Here is a 20,668-nt window from a genome sequence, read left to right on the forward strand (position 1 = left end):
AACAAGCAATTAAATACCAAAATCAGAGTATGCACAATATAACAAAAGGGAAACACCATAGAATTTACAAGTCAAGAGTAGAAAATTAAAGAGAAAAGCCAAGTTATAAAGAACTTGTGTTCAACTTGTGTTTCTTTTAGTCACTAAGGTAACAAAATCCCAAAGTCAGAAAAGAGCCTTTAAAAGACCTTCAGAATTAGTTAAAAAAAAAAAACAACAACAACTATTTGGTGATCTGATTGACACAGACTGAGACGCGCTTCAATCTCGTACCCATGTTTTAAAAGGCCTCTAACCACCACAGGCTCCGGTTCTATTTCACACAAGTGCTCGCTAACATTTCAGACTCGAAATACTGCCACAGGAATCACCTCAGGCTACCAGCACGCATCTACCGAGGCTTTTATGGCGGTTGTTACTGAGCTGCAAGTGATTCCACTGATTAGCACTCAGAGCAAGGACACACTGATGAACTCATGAGTGAAATCACCTACTGAAGTCTTTGCTGGTCGTCTACTGCATATCAACACGGGACAGATATTGATACATCAGTGTGCACTTCACGTTTTTCAATTCAATTCAATTCAATTCAATTTTATTTATATAGCGCCAAATCACAACAAAAGTCGCCTCAAGATGCTTCATAGATACAGAGAAAAACCCAACAATCATATGACCCCCTATGAGCAAGCACTTTGGCGACAGTGGGAAGGAAAAACTCCCTTTTAACAGGAAGAAACCTCCGGCAGAACCAGGCTCAGGGAGGGGCGGCCATCTGCTGCGACCGGTTGGGGTGAGAAAAGGAAGACAGGATAAAAGACATGCTGTGGAAGAGAGACAGAGGTTAATAACAGATATGATTCAATGCAGAGAGGTCTATTAATACATAGTGAGTGAGAAAGGTGACTGGAAAGGAAAAACTCAATGCATCATGGGAATCCCCCGGCAGCCTACGTCTATTGCAGCATAACTAAGGGAGGATTCAGGGTCACCTGGTCCAGCCCTAACTATATGCTTTAGCAAAAAGGAAAGTTTTAAGCCTAATCTTAAAAGTAGAGATAGTGTCTGTCTCCCGAATCCAAACTGGAAGCTGGTTCCACAGAAGAGGGGCCTGAAAACTGAAGGCTCTGCCTCCCATTCTACTTTTAAATACTCTAGGAACAACAAGTAGGCCTGCAGAGCGAGAGCGAAGTGCTCTAATAGGGTGATATGGTACTACAAGGTCATTAAGATAAGATGGGGCCTGATTATTTAAGACCTTGTATGTGAGGAGCAGGATTTTGAATTCAATTCTGGACTTAACAGGAAGCCAATGAAGGGAAGCCAAAACAGGAGAAATATGCTCTCTCTTTCTAGTCCCTGTCAGTACTCTTGCTGCAGCATTTTGGATTAGCTGAAGGCTTTTCAGTGAGTTTTTTGGACATCCTGATAATAATGAATTACAGTAGTCCAGCCTGGAAGTCATAAATGCATGAACTAGTTTTTCAGCATCACTCTGAGACAGGATATTTCTAATTTTAGAGATGTTGCGCAAATGGAAGAAAGCAGTCTTACATATTTGTTTAATATGTGCGTTGAAGGACATGTCCTGGTCAAAAATGACTCCAAGGTTCCTCACAGCGTTACTGGAGGCCAAGGTAATGCCATCCAGAGTATGAATCTGGTTAGATACCATATTTCTAAGATTTTCAGGGCCGAGTACAATAACCTCAGTTTTATCTGAATTAAGAAGCAGAAAGTTAGCGGCCATCCAGGTCTTTATGTCTTTAAGACATTCCTGCAGTTTAACTAATTGGTGTGTGTTATCTGGCTTCATGGACAGATAGAGCTGGGTGTCATCGGCATAGCAGTGAAAATGTATGCTATGTCTTCTAATGATGCTGCCTAAGGGAAGCATGTATAATGTAAACAGAATTGGTCCTAGCACTGAACCCTGTGGAACTCCATAATTAACCTCAGTGTGTGAAGAGGACTCTCCATTTACATGCACAAATTGGAGTCTATTAGATAGATATGATACAAACCACTGCAGTGCAGTACCTGTAATACCTACAGCATGTTCTAATCGCTCTAATAGAATATTATGGTCAACAGTATCGAACGCTGCACTGAGGTCTAGCAGGACAAGCACAGAGATGAGTCCACTGTCAGAGGCCATAAGAAGATCATTTGTAACCTTCACTAAAGCTGTTTCTGTGCTGTGATGAGCTCTGAAACCTGACTGAAACTCTTCAAATAAACCATTCCTCTGCAGATGATCTGTTAGCTGTTTGACAACTACTCTTTCAAGGATTTTTGATATGAAAGGAAGGTTGGAGATTGGCCTATAATTAGCTAAGACTGCTGGGTCTAGAGATGGCTTTTTGAGTAAAGGTTTAACTACAGCCAGCTTGAAGGCCTGTGGTACATAGCCGATTATTAGAGATAGGTTGATCATATTTAAGATCGAAGAATTAATTAATGGCAGGACTTCTTTGAGCAGTTTTGTAGGAATGGGGTCTAAAAGACACGTTGATGGTTTGGAGGAAGTAATTATTGAAGTTAACTCAGAAAGATCAATTGGAGAAAAAGAGTCTAACTTAACATGAATGGTACTAAGAGTAGCTGTAGATAATATTACATCTGTGGGATGATTACTGGTAATTTTTTCTCTAATGATAAAAATTTTATTTGTGAAGAAGTTCATGAAGTCATTACTAGTTAACGTTAAAGGGATGGTTGGCTCAACAGAGCTCTGACTCTTTGTCAGCCTGGCTACAGTGCTGAAGAGAAACCTGGGGTTGTTCTTATTTTCTTCAATCAGTGATGAATAGTAAGATGTTCTGGCTTTGCGGAGGGCTTTCTTATAAAGCAGCAAACTATTTCTCCAGGCTAAATGATGATCCTCTAAATTTGTGACACGCCATTTCCTCTCCAGATTACGAGTCATCTGCTTTAGGGTACGTGTTTGAGAATTATACCACGGAGTCAGGTACTTCTGATTAGAGACCTTAGTTTTCACTGGAGCTACAGTATCCAGAGTTGTACGTAGTGAGGAGGTGAAATTATTAACAAGATAATCGACCTCTGTTGGGGTAGCGTTCAGATAGCTGCTCTGCTCTGTGTTGGTACAGGGCATTGAAGATGATAACAGTGGGTGGATTATATTCTTAAACTTAGTTACAGCGCTTTCAGAAAGACATCTACTTTGATAAAATCTACTCTCCACCGCTGTGTAATCAATTATTGTAAATGTAAATGTTATCGGGAAATGATCAGACAGGAGAGGGTTTTCAGGAAACACTGTTAAATGTTCAGTTTCTATGCCATATGTTAAAACAAGATCTAGAGTGTGATTAAAGTGGTGGGTGGGTTCTTTTACATTTTGAGAGAAGCCAATTGAGTCTAATAACAGACTAAATGCCATGTTGAGGCTGTCATTTTTAGCATCTACATGGATGTTAAAATCACCCACAATAATGTTTTTAAGACTTTTTGAATATTTATTCAACTTGGATTCACCAGTTGAATAAATAGTTGTGTCAGTGAACAACTTGAACAGCAGACTGCCAGAAAGGAGAAGAATGAAATAAAATAGTGTCAGTCCTAAACAGTAATGGGAATAATGGCGTTACTTTTTTCAGTAACGAGTAATCTAACTAATTACTATTCCTATCGTTACAACGCTGTTACCGTTACTAACAAGAAAATGCGGTGCGGTCGCGTTACTCTTTTTCAACAAACAGACGGTTGAAGCTGTGTTCAGCTTACCGCACCTTATATCAGTGCGGTAAGTAGCTGTAAGTAATCTGGGCGCTACAGCTTGAAGCAGCTGCGCGCTCCCGCGGACGGCTATCACTTTCTAGAACAACACCTGGAGCTCAGGGGCAAAACAATCGCATTAGTGCTGCTGTTTGACTGAGGAGGAATAAAGTAGTCGTGGTAAGCCAATCATATGACCACTTCAAGATGACAAAGCAACAAGGTGATATATACCAGTTTTTAAATTGTGTTGATAGGCCACGTAAAACCAGAGAAAACTATATGGCAACATGACATTTGGTTGTTTAGAAAGAGGGGGAAGTTTTAGGAGTGATGGCGAGTGAGAGAGAGAGAGAGAGAGAGAGAAAGAAAGACGGCAGAAAAAGAGAGAGAGAGCGAGTTTTGAGATGTGAGAGATTTATGATGTTTAGCGTGTTTGGGGTGTGTAGTTAATGTGTTGTCTTGTGTAGTTAGTGTGTAGTGTTGTGGATAGTTTTGTGTTGTGTGTCAGAACAATGAGGCGACTGCTGTCTCCAGGTATCAGGCTGTGATGTTCTCCTTTATAGTGGACAGAAATTATTTTTTTTGGAGTGACACAAATAATTTGTGTGGCATCTTATTGAATGTAGAACAGCTGTTATGTAAATAGTTTGAAATGGTTATTTAACCTCCTAAGACCCGAACTCTTCCACGGCATGCATTTTTAATTTCTCTTTGATATTTGGTCACATTGGGGCCCGATCAATGTAAAAACAAAGAATTACCAGATTTTTTTTTTGCCTGATGTTTGTTTATAAGAAAAATGAGAGCCACATATGAGGATATTTGTTTAAAATTTTGATAGAACAGTAGCAGTATAATGTCCTCGTAAGTGGATACCAGGCCCTTGTAGAGCAAAATTGAGTATTTTGGTCTATATAACCGAAAATGTGATGTCCACATATGTCAGTGGGTCCCAAACTTTTTTTGCTAGGCCCCCCTTTGTTTTACAAGAAAAATGCCCCCCCACCCACGCGCGCACACGCACGCACAAACACATCCTCCAACCACACACACCCATATTTTGCGGTTTATTTCACACCTCAAACATTTAGTAAACAATTAAGTAAATACTACGGTGGCCCTGAGAGGCCAAACGGACTGAAACTTCAGAAAACACTTGCAAAAAGAAAAATGCTGCAAAAAGAAAAACACTTGCAAAAAGAAAAACGCTGCAAAAAGAAAAACACTTGCAAAAAGAAAAACGCTGCAAAAAGAAAAATGCTGCAAAAAGAAAAACGCTGCAAAAGCACACACAACACAACGGAAATGTTTCTGGGGAGACAATAAGCGGACGGACCAGTTGCACGAACCAAAACATGTATGTATGGCTGTATCCCAATTCAGGGGCTGTGTCCCAATTCAGGGTCTGCAGCCTTAAAGTACGCAGCCTTAACGGTCCTCAATGGCTGCGTACTCAAAGACCGCTGAGGCCGGAAGTGCGAGGCTTGTAGGCTTGTGAAATGGGACGGTCTAGCCGCCGTCGCGCTGCCCAGGTTGCCTAGCAACCATGATACTAACAGCTGGAAACGTTTCATACAGCTTTGTTTGACAGAAATGAAGGAGAACATATTTTGTACATTTGTTTCTACATGAGCTCTGTGTGATTTGATAAGTATCTGAGGCTGAGACCACAGGACTGTAAAACATGATTTTTGGGCTTCATTTCTGTACTGAACAGTCATTTAAGATTAGCTAGTAAATAACAGTCAAAGGAGCTTGCAAAGAAAAGCGTCTGGACTTCTTTAAGTTTACTTGAAGACGTTTCACCTCTCATCCGAGAAGCTTCTTCAGTTCTAAGGTCAAATGGTGGAGAGTCCCAGATATAAACCTAGTGGGAGTATCCCCCCACAGAGGGACAAAAGGACCCCCTGATGATCTTCTAATCGCCTGAGCCAAGGTGTGAAACTGGGTGTGGGTCCCAATCAGCCAGAGTTTCGGGTGTGCTCATTGTGAAACCTGGCCCCACCTTATCATGCGAATTCCTGAGGTCAGATGGCCCAGGATGTGAGTGGGCGTTAAGGCGTCTGGGAAGGGATCTCAAAACTGGATTATAGATGGCAGAGAGTTGGTGTCGTAAACCCCCGCCTCTGTTCAAAGATGGTCGCTCACAGTGGACATAGATGGCTTCTTTCACTCCTCTTTCAAACCATCTGTCCTCTCTGTCCAAAATGTGAACATTGGCATCCTCGAAAGAGTGTCCTTTATCCTTAAGATGCAGATGGACTGCTGAGTCTTGTCCTGTGGAGGTGGCTCTTCTGTGTTGTGCCATGCGCTTGTGAAGTGGCTGTTTGGTCTCTCCAATGTAGAGGTCTGGGCATTCCTCGCTGCACTGTACAGCATACACCACATTGTTAAGTCTGTGTTTTGGCGTTTTGTCTTTCGGGTGAACCAGTTTTTGTCTGAGCGTGTTGCTGGGTCTGAAATGCACCGGGATGTCATGCTTGGAGAAAACTCTCCTAAGTTTTTCTGATACACCGGCTACATAGGGGATGACAATGTTGTTGCGTCTGTCCTTCTTATCCTCCCTCGTTGGTGTCTGGTCTTCAGCAGTCCATCTGCATCTTAAGGATAAAGGACACTCTTTCGAGGATGCCAATGTTCACATTTTGGACAGAGAGGACAGATGGTTTGAAAGAGGAGTGAAAGAAGCCATCTATGTCCACTGTGAGCGACCATCTTTGAACAGAGGCGGGGGTTTACGACACCAACTCTCTGCCATCTATAATCCAGTTTTGAGATCCCTTCCCAGACGCCTTAACGCCCACTCACATCCTGGGCCATCTGACCTCAGGAATTCGCATGATAAGGTGGGGCCAGGTTTCACAATGAGCACACCCGAAACTCTGGCTGATTGGGACCCACACCCAGTTTCACACCTTGGCTCAGGCGATTAGAAGATCATCAGGGGGTCCTTTTGTCCCTCTGTGGGGGGATACTCCCACTAGGTTTATATCTGGGACTCTCCACCATTTGACCTTAGAACTGAAGAAGCTTCTCGGATGAGAGGTGAAACGTCTTCAAGTAAACTTAAAGAAGTCCAGACGCTTTTCTTTGCAAGCTCCTTTGACTACGATGACCTGGATGACTGAGAACCTTCACAGACACTAGTAAATAACAATTAGCTAATGTTGTTCATGAGACTAAAGTCATCTCACTTTGGTAATGTAAATATAATATGGCCAATATTATATTAATCATTATTAGTTATTACAGCAGTGAACATGAACTCTGTGCCAAACACTGAGCTTCAGTAAAGATTCAAGTTGCATTTATTTATATTTCCTACCACCTTAAATCTTCACTTAAAGACAAGTATCTGTGACAGTGTATCTATAGATGTATTATATAAGAGACAAATATTGTTCTTTTAATATGTTGGCATTACTAAATTTGGCTCAATGCTTACATATATGTGTAAAAAGGAAAATGTACGAGCTGTGATAACTTTTTCTGATAAAATGAAGAGTACACTGATATATTAAATATGCCTTTATTGGGTGAGAAAATCAGACCATGTCATAACTGCTTTAAGTCATACAGAATAGATATCAGAGCCTTAAACAGGCTGACTTCTGCTAAATGGGTCAAACTGGGCAGAAAGTATACAAACACATAACATCCTTATAAAATATGATGTAACACTATAGATCAACTTACCTCAGAATATATAAAGCATATAAACAATTACAGCAATATGATGCAACAAACACAGCAGTACTACTAATCCAAAATACTCAAAGCTTCATAGAACTGAAACAAACATTTATTTTTAGGTCCATTCTGCTGCTGATACATACTTTAGGTTTCTGAATATTAAACTTGTTGCTGCCTTTCATAGTGTGTAACTTGAAGGCCCTGAGTACTTTCTCCCACACTGAAAACACTGGAATGATAATATTATTTGAAAATTACCTAATAAGACTGATTCAGGACAGACAATTGGTTATAACTTTCCTAGCAGTCCTTCACAAACAGGGAACAGTCTGTCTATTCTCTCCATCTGTCAGCTGCTGCTGGCTCTTCCTCCTCCTCACACTGCTGAGTTTGTCCCGGTGGATCATCAGGGGTGCAAAGCCTCACAGATGATGTGCAGCAGTGGGTCCCTCAGTCTGTCCTCACTCTGGACACTTGCAGTTGTCACACATGGAAATCAAATGTGTGATAAGCTGCAGGATTCAAACACAAGTGTAACTTATAAATACATGTTCATACTTTTATTACACAATCAGAGAGAAAGAAACAGAGAGAGAGTGCAGGACAGACAGACAGGTGACAGTCTCAGGTGTATACACTGCTACAAAACAGCACAAGAGAAGGAGGATTTAGTGTTTGTGTTATTACGAGTGCTAAACAAGAAGAGTTCCCAGATGGTACAGTGGACACATGTGTGACTCCTGTGATTAAAGCATCTTTCTTTCAGCTTAACGAGTGAACCGTCAGCTCGTTCAAACACACGTTAAAGTCCGTTTGGCTCGACACCACCGAACAGAGGCAGCAATATAACATAGCTAACATTAACAGTGCAGTGAATCCTGCTTGTGCCATGATATTCAGGACTGCAAAGCGAGCAGCATCACTGACTTTCAGCCTGTTGTGTTTGTGGATATATGACTGACTTTAATTATCCAAAAAATCATCAGATTCTCTGTAAGACTAAGGTCGACTATCGAACGGCGTATAAAGTAAAGGCTTTAAAACAAAGTAAACACTGAGAGTACAAACATCGCTAATGTCACATAACTTTGCCGACATGTGGCCAACAGTAACGTTTTAATGTTCTTCATTATTAAACATTTGCACATAAATAAGTGACATAATATTCAGAACTTACTTTTGAAAGTTTACTCTTTGGCCGCTCCGCTTCCACTTCTTTGAAGTGTCTCCCAGTCCCAGTGCACTTGTTAGCATGTTTTCGTTCGTGCAACTGGTCCGTCCGGTTATTGTCTCCCCAGAAACATTTCCGTTGTGTTGTGTGTGCTTTTGCAGCGTTTTTCTTTTTGCAGGTGTTTTTCTTTTTGCAAGTGTTTTCTGAAGTTGCAGTCCGTTTGGCCTCTCAGGGCCACCGTAAAATACAAGTAAACTGGTAAACTGCAATAAATGACAGGTAGTATTAAAATAAACTATTAAGTCTTTGACGCTATGTCAGCACCTACACGGGTATTTTTGACAACGCAGCTGTTTCACCGAAAACGGAGATTTTTTAAAACTCCTTTTTTGCGTTTACGTGTGGACGAGGAATACAGAGTTCGTCATGCAACGTTAAAGGTATGTGCCTTTTTTCACGTCACGCTGTGCGCCACGTTATTGTTTACATGAGATGAATTGCAGAATGGTAGATAGTCAGATTAACAGTGTTTTGTCTCTGTCTTCAGGTTTTACAGGCTTACATATATACACGTAGTTACTGTCCCTCTATTTAGAAAGGCAGAGGTGGTGTAATTATTTTACGTGTAGTTGCTTTTTTCCTGTGTAATAATATTCAAAATTGCTATCAATACATTTTTCAAAAAATGCCTCTCTGTGGAAATTGGTTCAAAAACATAAACAGCTGTGTGATACTGTTTGTCCGTGATTTAGACAGGGGGAACAAATCATGGCAGGATCAGCCTGATATTATTTGTATCCCGCTGTAACTTTACTGTATAAAGAGCTAACATCTCCAAAATGTCAGGAGTAGTTATTCATTACAAGAAGTGTTTGTGAACTAAAAATCAAGAATGTGGGATACTGTTTGTCCGTGATTTGGACAGCCCAGCGCTGCTCCCAACGAAGGGAAAACCAATTCTGCAGGGGAGACCTACTTTGGAACTTGTGCAGGTGAAGCCAAAAGCCAAATATGCTTCACCATATTTTCTAGTCTTTGGCTTAGAATGAAGTTGGTTTGGAAACATATTCAGCGATGCTTCATCTGCTGCTTTGCGTTTGTGTGGGAGCCCCGTCAAAAACCTGTCCATTATGCTAGCAGTGTCCAAGTGTTGTGTTTTGTTTTTTTTACCCTTTTCATCCTGCGGGCCCCACACTTTGGGAAGGTCTGACTTATGTTTCCAAAACTTGTGCATATGATTTTAAAATTGGCAATTTATATTTGCATTTAAAGTCATGAAATATGATTAAATAAACATGTTTGTGGTTGTTACAGTAAAAAAAAACCTTTTCTACTTGGAATTTATGGTTTTTGTCTGATTTTAGATCAATTTTGTAAATACAGTATGTCAAAATGAAAACATAACTGTAAATTCAGACACGCAAGGTTGCGCTGAAAAGAATGATACCAAACAAGGTAAAGCAAATAGTTTTTAACGGTGAAATGTAGAGGAAACATCAAAAGTAGTGAAAAACGGCCAATTATACCCCGGACCCCAGAGGGTTTTAAAAGTAACGCAATATTTACTTTTCAAGTAATTAATTACTTTTAGAATATTGTAACTCAGTTACTTTTTTGAAGAAGTAACTAGTAACTATAATTAATTACTTTTTCAAAGTAACTTGCCCAACACTGGTCCTAAATGTGGCCACTCATTTTTTTTTTTTTACACTGTTAAGAAACTGCTCTGCCACAAATTAAATCCATATTTTTTCCTCAGGTCTTTAGTGTTATTTATTGATCTAATATTTATACCTCTGCTGGCCTTTTTGTTTCTTCTTCTTCTCTTTTCAACCTCTTCGTTGCCTCAGTCTTTCTTCTTCTGCTTCAGGAGCAGCAGCCAGATGAATGAAGGCTGACAATGATAACTGAGTCACACAGTGAAATGTGGCATACCTGTGTTGGTCCACAGGACTTAAAGCACTGGTTTCCCGGAGAAGCTCCTGACACTGTGATTGTCAGTGTTCACTGTCGAGTTTCTTTCTCTTTTATTCCCTTGATGGCAGGACAATGTTCACATCAGCAGGCTGGAGGAGTTGTGTCGTTACCTTCCATTACTCGCACAAATACAGCTGTGGAAGTACTTTTTGGCCCCTTCAAGGACACGCACTGCCACTTTGCTCAGTTTTCATCAGGCCTTCACCTCTGTCTTTCTTCTCTCCCGCTGTCCATAAATTTAAACAATCTGCACTTCTAATTGTAAATGACACTGAGAGAATCCACAGCTTTGGGCACAGAGACCTCGGATAACTGCCATGACTCGCTGTCAAATTTTTCATTGAAGCTGAAGCAGCTTCCTTCTCTCCTTATTCAGGGTGGCATGGGGGGTGTGGAGCCTATCCCAGCTCATGTCTGGTCATGTCTCCTGACAACTTTGCATTTGGTCTGAATACATAACGAGGAAGAAAGGTGATGTAAGCACTTTAAACATGCTATGGTTGTTGGGTGTGTCTCAGAAAGTGCTGATCTGCTGGGAGGTCCATCTCTAGTGTCTAGTAACTGAAACAGAGAAAATGTCCAGAGAGCTTCAGTTCTCTGGGAAAAAATTCCTTGCTGCCAGACATGCTATAATGAAGCGTGGTTATTCGACACCGTGCTGAACTTATTTTTTTTTCTTCAGGATGCTGCTCGTGGAAACTGAGGTTATATTTTGATTATGGATCCCGACTTTTATCCGTGATTCAGGCTGCTGGCAGTGGTATAATGGTGTGGGCAATATTTACTTGGCACCACCTTATCATTATATATGAGATCTGGGTTGCATTCATTCATTTGAAGAGTGAAACACGGATTCATTTTGTACCTTTACATTCTCCCTTTGTTTGTGACCAAACAGTGCTCTTCTTTACTGCTCTATAAAAGCGTCATGGTCTCGTTATGCTTAATTAAATTTAATGTGAACAAGCTGACACAAATAATCACTGGAAGCGTGAACTTTAAAGGGCAGTTTTCATCCAGGGCTGCATTTAATATTCCTGACCTGCCAGATTGTTGTGGATTGTTTGGAACATGTAGGTGGACAAACATGTGGATGGTTGCGCAAGTCACTGGGTGGCTGCTTAATGGGCAGAGAGATGGATAGATCGGGCTGGTTCACGCCCTGCTGTATCCACACATCAAACAAATGATCCTTTTCATTAATTCACATCCGCATTAGGAGCCGCGTATCATTTGAACAGTGGATAATTACATGTCATTCTTTCATTCATTCAATAATCTGACTCCTCATTTACAGTGGCCACAGCCTTTTTTCCTGTGTCCTATTTTGAAATCATCAACCTGAGGGAACATCATTTGTCATGAGCTGTTTTCAGCCTAATCAATTTTTGAGACCGTCCTGGCCCCCAAAACAGCCCCATAGATCATTTGTGCAAGCCTTTATTCATGCCAACTCTAAGGGTCATGTGGTGAGATCCACACCTCAGATAACACATCAGGGTAAGAGTATTGCCTGAAATCCTGAAATAGAAGCGATGTGATACAAATGCACTGTGATTAGAAAAACAAATGGAACATTTGATAGTATATTGGTCATTTCTGTTATTTTAAAGGTAATTATTTAATTAAATGCAACATTGATGGTAGTCATCTTAAGGCACTGTTGCAGAGAAAGGCCTTAAAAATCCAGCGATCCTCTGTGACCAAGCTCTCGGTGAAACGACAGAGTGCAAAGAGAGGCAAAGTATGAAATTATTAATGAGATCAGAAAAACTTAATGATAATCTGTAGATGCATAAAGTAAAACTGTAAACTGTGCAGGCAGAAAATCACAGAAACAGTCAGCTGCATAGCCACAAACACTCATTCATTTTACTAATGAACAACTAGCTTCACTACACTGCAAAGTGATTTTTTTCTCATGATAATTAGAGAAAAATCATGAATTTTACTTTGTCACTGCATCTGGCTTCTTAAAATTGAGGTATTCAACCTGTCGACAGGCTGTGCTGCTGATCCTGATTTAGCCGAGGCTCTGTTATAGTGTTGATTTGAGGCTCAGTTCACATGAGGGAAGCTTCAGCAGGATATCTAAATCTATATTCGGCTGTGCTATTTTCACAGCCTGTGAAAATTCAGGGGACAAGACAGCAGTGTGGTGCTTTTGTGCCCCTTCAAAAGAGGATGTTTTATTTGTTTGTTTTCAAATAATTTTTTTTTACAGCTTCTGTTTATGTTGAAGCCACCGAAGTGTATCGTCCTGTTTGGTTGCAGACCTCTGTGGGAAAACATTGTTGGGAAGCTGCCCTCGCGTTCTATTTTCTCTCAGAGAAACAAAATGCTGTCAGTCACTGAAAATGGCCAGAGTTTGGCTTTAGGTCGAGCCTCTCCAAACATGAGAAATGTAGCGTGAAATGCCTCAATTACTTGGCCCGGCACATCCAAGAGGAAGATCATTACTTTTCAGCAACATCCAGCACAGCAGACAAGAACAGTCTGCAGCTGCATGTTTAGTTCCAGTGACACGGAGCAAATTCTTACTTTGTCAAGAGAAAAGTGCATCTCTAAATTACGAATTCACATGTGTGGCTTTTTTATGCAACTGGTTCATTTTTGTTGCTTCGAGGCAAATGTCACAATTTTCTGTAAACACTCATGAAACAAGAAATTTATTCAGAATTTTCATTTTTCTTCTGACAAATACCAAGTTCATTTCCATAGAAGGATTAAACCCATCAGCCAAATAACCCTGTGTGTGTGTGTGTGTGTGTGTGTATCTTTGCGTGCGTGCGTGTGTGTGTGCTCAAGCATGCTTGGGTTACATTCTGGGATTTTAGGCCTGTTTCTGTGTGACTGTGAAACAGAGGTGGATCTCACATTCTGCCATTTGAATTTTAAGTATCATTGAATCCTGGTACTTTACCTATTCGTGAAGGTTCTGTCTGTCTCACACAGGCGTTCCTTCTTGTGGACAATCATCCATGTTTTTCTGTGATATCTTGTTTGTTTGTTCTGAACCCCTGAGTCAGTGATGGTTGATTGAGGTAATCAAACCTGCAGGAAACACATAGACAGGAAGTGGAGGATCTAAATGAGTGTGAGGAACAAAAATAAAGGAAAGAAAAATAAAAAGACAAAATATGACTGAAGCGAAACTTCACAGAAAAAAAAAACACAACGCTACTTTTCTGTCTCTTCTAGTCTGCTGATTTACGTCCCGCAGGTTCATGGATTTGTTCCTCTGTTCTCCATCCATAATGCAGAATTCCTCAGGCCTGAATCCCACTGGCAGGGTGGAAGTGGGGAATGAAGACAATGCCTGTTGTTCTTCCTGCTTGTTATTCCTGCTGTGCATCTCAGAAGTAGCACAGTGGCTCAGAACAAAAGGCACACAGGTTAAAAACCCAGGCAGGTTTGTTCTCCCTGTGTTTGCACAGGTTTTCCCTGCATGGGGAAGAAGGGAAGTCAGACACAGGAGCGAGTGTTGTTGGACCTCATGTCAGCTTTTCCAAAACAAAACACCCCCTACAAACTACATTTTTCATGCTGTGTGGCTGTGCATACGCAGACTGCTGCGCCGAGTATTCCCCGGGTCACACTTTGGTTCCATCCCACCCCACCCCACCCCACCTTAATTTCCCCGATACCACCCCTCACCCCCCTTGCTTGCTAATTACAGCAGCATATTTCCACCTGCTCTCGATCAGCTCATCAGCATTGTGCTGGCTGGCATTTGTCACCCTGGAGCTCATTAAAGGTCCTCATTGTTATTTAAAAAGCATGCTTTCAGTCAAGAATGCATGCATCGTTTGCTACTCGACAAAATAATAAATCACAGCTTACATAATATAAGCATGAAAAGTTTAAGATAACAAATAAGACAGAGAAAGAAATACAAATGGGCTAGTAATTAGTAATTAAAGTCAAAGCCAATTAATGTCTAACATCTTCTCTCTCCACTTCTCAGTGCTTCAGATTTTTCTAGAGCTGGAGCTTCTTGTCATTGTAAACTCAGATTCACTTGTTCAGACATCCAGCTGGTGACAGCTGTCAGTCTGTAGGCTCCCTACATAAACAGATTGTCCCCAATCTGAATCTCTGACTGTCTCTGCCCTCTAACGCTATGCCACTGAGTCTCTTGTGGTTCTGCTTAATATCAGTGACAGTTCAGTTCAATTCAGCTTTATTTATATACCGCCGAATCACAGCAATAGTCTCTTCAGGTGCATTATATTGTAAGGTAAATACATTAGACCTATACAGAGGAAACTCCAACAGTGAAACATATATATATATATATATATATATATATATATATATGCTTGCATATCTCTGACATCTTAGTGATGTGGCAGCCGTCGATAGAGCCAGCCCTGCAAACCTGTAGACGTTGCAGTGGACAGTGGGAGGAAGCATCCTAAAGCTAAACCACTTCCCACATTGAAATAGAGGTCAGCGCGAACGATCGCATGTCCGCCATTACCTGCCCGAAACCGGAAATGACGTCATTTTCGCTGAAAATGTAGTTTTTCACTTGTAGGCCTTAAAAGCCTATACTGGTGTTTTCGTAAGTCATGTTTGACTTTATGCTTTTCTGAATAGTTTCTGGGATGCTTAGAACTCAAATTGCACTGTTTAAAATAGTTTATTTTGATGCACATGCTGTTTTCTTTGCAAATTTGCATCATAGGATTGTTTTTCGTTTTTTCTGCAGTATATAAAAATTGGTGTATCTGAAAAATAAGACTATGAAGACACTCAAAATAAATTTCCTGTTGTTGTAAACTATTTTTTGCAACTTTTTTGTATTTAAAGTTTTGAGGGATAAACCTCTTAAATTTCTCGAAGTAGAAATATATGTAAAAAAAACAAAAACGATTTTCAATTTATTTGTAGTTTATTGCACTTTTTTGCAATTTATGTAGTTACTATGGACTTAATACATACATATTATTAAAATGTGGGCTATAACAGTTGTATTGATGTATAGCAACTTGAAATGCTCCCAACAATGGCACTACAGCATGTAAAAATATAAAGTAAGCTCTGGCGGCCTTGGTTCTATGGTAGATCTTAAAGGGTTAATCTTGTGTGAACACATGTAAATAGCTGCAAATAATGGTAAATCGCCTGCATTTGTATAGCGCTTCACTTAGTCCCTAAGGACCCCAAAGCGCTTTACACTACATTCAGTCATTCACCCATTCACACACTGGGGATGGCAAGCTACATTGTAGCCACAGCTGCCCTGGGGTGCACTGACAGAGGCGGGGCTGCCGGACACTGGCGCCTCTGACCACCACCAGTAGGCAAACATGGGGTTAGTATCTTGCCCAATACATTTGGTATGCAGCCAGGAGGCAGCCTCTAATCGAACCACCGACCTTCTGATTAGTGGCTGACCTGCTCTGCCACCTGGGCTACAGCCACCCCCTATATTGTCATCTTCAAATGCTTCTTATGCATTACACATTCTTTCTTTTGTTGTTCTTGATATGTACTCTGTTTTTGACTGAATATCCATTTGTAATTATGACTTAGCATTATGTCAATACATGTTGATAAAATGGGTTCGGTGACTATTACTGTTTGATTCCATTTATTGCGCACATAAGACTTTTAACTTCCAACACAAAGAGCACAATGTAACAAAATAATTTAAAGGAAAGCATCTGGAATTCAGGAAATAAAAGGTATCTGGTGCCTGGGAAATTATCTCAACACACAAGTGTTACAATGTCCAAATGTCAAAGAAAATTAGAGGGGCGCAGCAGTCATTTTGGGATCAAACGTTCCAGAATCGAAAAAAGTCTATCCATTCGCTCCCTCCTCTCCTGCGACCTTCTCTCCTCAGTCTCCCTTTGTTGCTGCATGTCCTCCCTGATGAGGTTCAACAGCTCGTCATCCCGATCCGTTTCCTCTTCCTTCCTGTTGTTGGTGGCTGACTGTCTTCCTCATCAGTGTCAGATTCCGCTAAGTTTTGGTCACCCACTGCTGAACTTGGCCCTGGAGTGTCCTCAGGGAGAGTGGACAGTAGGACAGGAGGCCTAATGAAAGGCCTCTCTCCTATTACCTCATCCATGAGGGCAAACCAGGGCCAAGTGGCAGCAGTGGGCTTCCCACTTACACCCTCTCCTGACCCTGGGTACTTGCAATCCTAAAGGCAGGGGAAATTAAAAAAAGGACAGTTGACAAATGATAACACCACCACAACCATTAGTAGGTGTACATTTACTAACTTGTGTCCTCATGACTTATCTTCTTGAGAGCAACATACTTTGTATTTTGCCTTTAGGTTATCCCACTTTTTTCTTGCCTGTAAGGGGGTGACTGTCCCCTGCAGGCCCATCTTCTCCAGGATAGTCCTGATCACACCCGAAAAATAAGAGAAGACAGAAACCTTGGCAACTATGTTAATCCCTAAATCCAAACGTTTGCACAGCATTACACCAGGGGAATACCGTCTGGTTTGTTCTTGTACCTCCATGCCACAGTGGCAGAATTCTTCACACCAGTAAAGAGGTGGTCATTTTCACCTCGCAATTTGATGAGGAGAGTCGTAAGTGGCAATATGTAAGTGGCAATGCATGACAAACTGCTGGAGCCACCATACTAATTCACGTGCAATCTTTCACGGAGATTCTATAAATTATAAGCTAACCATAGGCATATGCCCAGAGACTACCAACAGAACCGCTACGAGGGTTCAACTTTTGTAACACCAGGTTTTCAAGTACCTCTCCCGCTGTCACACCCGATTCGCCCGCCATTGTTCTGCTTAAAAATTCTTCTTCTGGTTCAGAATTTATGCAACACCGCAATGAATCCTGGGATATAGTAGGACACGAAGTAAATATCAGATCCATCCTTAAAATTCAGGGCAAAGTAGGACGCATTTGTTGCCACATTTTGAGTACTCTTTGAATTCGGACAGCCTTCATCGCCGTGACGTCATTGCCTCCAAATATGGCATCGAAGCATCCTTCCCCTGAATTCGGACATCGCTAAGCCTCAAATTTGGAGCAAAGTTGGACGCATTTGTCGCCACATTGTGAGTATTCTTTGAATTTGGACAGCCTTCGTCACGTTGCTGTGACGTCATTGCATCCAAATATGGCATTTTAAGCATCCTTCCCCTGAATTTGGACACAGCCTTCGTCTGCCCGTTAGTCTATCTGTTGAGTTCAATGTCAAGTCAGCTTCCTTGTGAATTTTTTCTTGTTTCCTGTTTTACTTTGTCTCATGTGAGTGTATTCGGTTTTGCTTCCCCTGTCTCGTTAGCCCTAATTTCTCCCAGCTGTGTCTTCCTCCTGTTTTCCGTTCCCTGATTACTCCCTTGTGTATATAAGCCCTGTGTTTTCCTTTGTTCTCTGTTGCGTCGTCCCCTCATGCTGTGTGGTTTTCTCTCTGTGCGCCTTGGTTCCAGGTTTCCTAGTGTTTAGTTTAAGTTTCTAGTTTAGTTTTGGTTTTTGCAAGTTTATTGTTTATGAAGTTTTTTCTGCTACTGCAATAAAAGCAGCATCTTTGAGTTTACTCTTCCGTCTGAGTGTCCTGTGTTTTGGATCCTACATCCTGCGTGCCACAGCCGGTTCATGACAGAATGACGCGACCACACTACAGACCCAGCAGTTCTCGCTCCATCTGAAGAGCTCCGGGAGGACCTCATTCACTCCATGGATCAGCTATGCAACCAGTGGCTGGATTTTCCTGTGGAGGAGTATCGTTGCGCTTTAGCTGGTCTGCCCTGGCTACTGAATTCTCTCCACCCGCTTATACAGGACTTTCTTCTTAATTCACTGTATCTCCACCCCCCAACTGCAACTGCTCACCTGGCCAGCCTGCTGGACAAAACTCCACCCAGCCAGTCGCCTCCTCCTTCTGCCCAGAGAAAGTGGCGGTCACGCCACCGTCATCCTTCGCTCGCCGAGCAAGCTCCGGTGGTCAGTAAAAGTGACTATTTTACGCACGCTCAGCCCACGAGCAGCCAGCTCACGCCAGCACAGGCTTTTTACAAAGCACTGGGAGTAATAATTGTTCCACCTAGCATCTCCACACCTCAGCAGGAGCAGCCACATCAGAACTGCTCCACATCACCAACAGCTTCCCCTGCTGCTCCCGCTCCTTCTTCCAGGAGGAAGCGACGTTCACGCCACCGGCAGTCATCAACAGATGCGGTGAGTCAGAAAGACGTGTTCATTTAGCTCCTTCCGAGCCTGGACTTACAAACCCTGAGGCAGCCATTCCTGAGCCAATGAACTCTATGACAGCTAACTCAGGTTTTGTCAAAATAGAAATCGTAGATTCAGAGACTATTTCTTCCCAGGCCACGTTTTCCGGCTCCATTGATTTTAAAGGTCTTTTTCATGTTCCTTCCGAGCCCAGGAATATAATAACATAGAGTTAATGCCGGCTCCGAGACTGTTTCCGTTAAGACTGTTACTGCTGTTAAAGAACTGGCTTTTCCAGAGACTGTAATTTTCCCCCGGGCTTCCCCAGAGGTTGAGTTACTGTCCTCAGCTGATTCTGGACCCCTGGAGTTAACAGTTAACAAAATTAACAGACTGTTCTTTATTTTTTCACGCGGAGCAGAAAAGTAATCTCAAAAAAACTGTTTTCCCTGAGCCTGCCTCCCTGCCTCTTTGTGCTCCCATTCTCAGGACAGCTGTGGCTCAGCATTCTCCTGTTCCAGCTGATCACTGTTCCGGTTTCCAGTCCGGCTGAGGCTCTGCTGTCCCAATACCCTCTGGCCCTGCATCTGCTCCTGCTAGAGGCTCGAGTGAGCCAATCCAGCAATCTGCGGCTCCCGCGCCGCCATCTGCCTCATCCGCTGGGGGTTCTGGAGAGCCTGGCCAGCACTTCCTCGTCTCCGCTGGAGGGTCCGAGAGGCCAGTTCAGCCGTCTCCTGTCTCCACTGGAGGGTCCAAGGGGCCTGTTCAGCAACCAGTCTCCGCCTGAGGGTCGGAGGGGCCCGTTCAGCTGTCTCCTGTCTCCGCTGGAGGGTCCGAGGGGCCCTGTCACGTTCCTGAGTCTGACGACTCAGTGTTTTGTGTTTCCTTATTATATTCTATGTTCTTGTTTATTCTGGTTATGTCTTTTGTTTAGATTTGCCATTTGTTAGGTATCTGTTCTGTGCCTGCCCTGGTCCTACTTCCCTGTGTTCCCTCTGTCTGTCCATGATGTCATAGTGTCTGCTCGTTAGTCTGTCTGTATGATTTTGAATTCAATTCTGGATTTAAGAGGGAGTCTACAAAGGGAAGTCAATATAGGAGAAACGGACACTCTGGACTGGTCGCCAGTCTGACGCAGGGATAGGTTAAATTAACAACAGTGAAATTCGATTCAGACTTGCTGGTTATCCTGGTTAGATGCCATCTTGGGAACTGCAGTGATTTGCTTTAGTTCCACCTAATCAGTCTTTAATCGCTCACCCAGAAAGTCAGTGACTTAACGGGAGATCAGAGCTGCTGTCTGCTATCCTTTCTGCTGGTCAGTCTTGAAGTGATAATTATATGCAGCTTTGTTTCAAAGCAGGACGACTTCTTTGCATATCGACTGACAGAAAACAACAGAAAGGATGTGCATGGGAGAAGTGATAAAAACCAACTGGGTTAGGATTCTGACGACACAAACGTTTCAAATTTTCATTTGATTTTATCATCGAGCATGCAGTGACAATTTCAAACTGATTTCAGCTCACTTTTTACATGAATGATGAGGTTGATCTACATGGGGATCTAATTTGTCCTGTATATAGGGCTTCAAAAAGATTCCTTTATTATTTCACACATACTGGCTTTTCCCCTTGCCCCCCCCCCCCCCCCCCCCGCCCCCCCTTGTGTTATAAGAATGAAGTCTTGTTGTGCTCATGTCACCCCCTTTATAAGCCTTGGAAGATAATTATCAAATACCAACACTGCTGGAAACAACCTTTCTGCTCAGATTTTTCCTGTCCTTTGCCCATCAGAATTCATCCAGTTACATTGAAGCAATAGGCAACAAAGACAGGCAACATTAAAGGGAACAAATGGACAGCAGACGTGAATGTTGAGGAGAGACATGACACGAGTTAATGGAAGCTGAAAG

At 42.0% G+C, this 20,668-nt stretch overlaps 1 long non-coding RNA gene and 1 pseudogene across 1 annotated transcript; one reads left to right on the plus strand and one right to left on the minus strand.

Moving 5' to 3' along the window:
• Nucleotides 1-16,359: 16,359 nt before the first annotated feature.
• Nucleotides 16,360-17,355, minus strand: LOC146372231 (uncharacterized; annotated as a pseudogene).
• Nucleotides 17,356-17,986: 631 nt separating this feature from the next.
• On the plus strand, nucleotides 17,987-20,166 carry LOC146372232 (uncharacterized). The gene is made up of 2 exons (XR_014802815.1): nucleotides 17,987-18,759; nucleotides 19,243-20,166. It is a non-coding gene; the product is annotated as an uncharacterized LOC146372232 (long non-coding RNA).
• The last annotated feature ends 502 nt before the right edge of the window (nucleotides 20,167-20,668 follow it).

Source organism: Perissodus microlepis, chromosome 15 (genome assembly GCF_051167445.1).
Source record: "Perissodus microlepis isolate ML-2025 ecotype Zambia chromosome 15, ASM5116744v1, whole genome shotgun sequence".
NCBI lineage: Eukaryota > Metazoa > Chordata > Actinopteri > Cichliformes > Cichlidae > Perissodus > Perissodus microlepis.